The sequence below is a fragment of the Triticum dicoccoides genome, chromosome 7B (genome assembly GCF_002162155.2).
Source record: "Triticum dicoccoides isolate Atlit2015 ecotype Zavitan chromosome 7B, WEW_v2.0, whole genome shotgun sequence".
Lineage (NCBI taxonomy): Eukaryota > Viridiplantae > Streptophyta > Magnoliopsida > Poales > Poaceae > Triticum > Triticum dicoccoides.
In genome coordinates this window covers 132,883,587-132,884,515 of record NC_041393.1, presented here as the reverse complement: position 1 = coordinate 132,884,515, position 929 = coordinate 132,883,587, and positions in this window count along the sequence as shown.

Below are 929 nucleotides of genomic sequence, written 5' to 3'. Positions count from 1 at the left end.
ATGCAAACATGCAACAACACTCATCATATCAAGAGTTCAAACATGCTTGCCTGGTTCGGAGTAGTCGGAGCCTAACTGTGCGAGGTTTGTAGCTCCGTCACCTCCTTCGGTATCTACGGTATAAGAAAAGATACGCACGCAACGTAAATGCCGTGAGTGTACAGAAAAGTGTTCCAAATATTTTTCAAATCAATATGATAAAAAACTAGACAAAATTTTGAAGAGGACAGAAAAAGAATCACTCAAAAATTCCTTTCTCTTAAAAAGTTATAAGTGTTTTAACCCAAGGACTCATCTGTAATGAAACAGAAAACTTCCAGGGGGTTCTACGGAAAAGTACAGATAACGTCTCGTTTTAAAAAAAACGGCTGAGAGACTGACAGGCAGGCTCCACCCGTCAGGTTTGAATTTTCAAACGAGGGAATATAGAGCGCGACGGCGCCGAGAGGCGCGGTGGTCGCCGGCAGCGATCCACGGCGAGGTAAGGTGATCGGGGTGTACCTCTGTGTTCATGGTGCCATTCCGCGTCTGTGGGAGGTGGTGGTGGTCGCCGACGAGTATCATGTCGGTGGTGACGCTTGCTCCGGCGGACGGCGGTTCGGGTGGTCGTGGATCTCGCCGGAGAGAGCTGCGAGGCCAAAATTGAGCTGGGGGTTATCTTACTAGAGGTGGTACGAGGCTACGGTCGAAACTAGGGCGGCGGAGGGGTTCTCACCGGAGAGAACGAAGCCGGAGCCCGAGGCGGACGGAGGTGGCCGGAGTCGAGGAGGAAAGGCCCCTCGAGGCTCGTTCAGTGGCCGGGCGGGGTCTGGTGTGGTGGTGGAGTCGTGCGGAGGCGAGCGCAAGCTCGGGGTGCTATATATAGCCGCCCCGAGGCGGTTGCTGAGAATGGGGTTCTCCAGCGAGGTGATTACGGCGGCGCAGTGGTT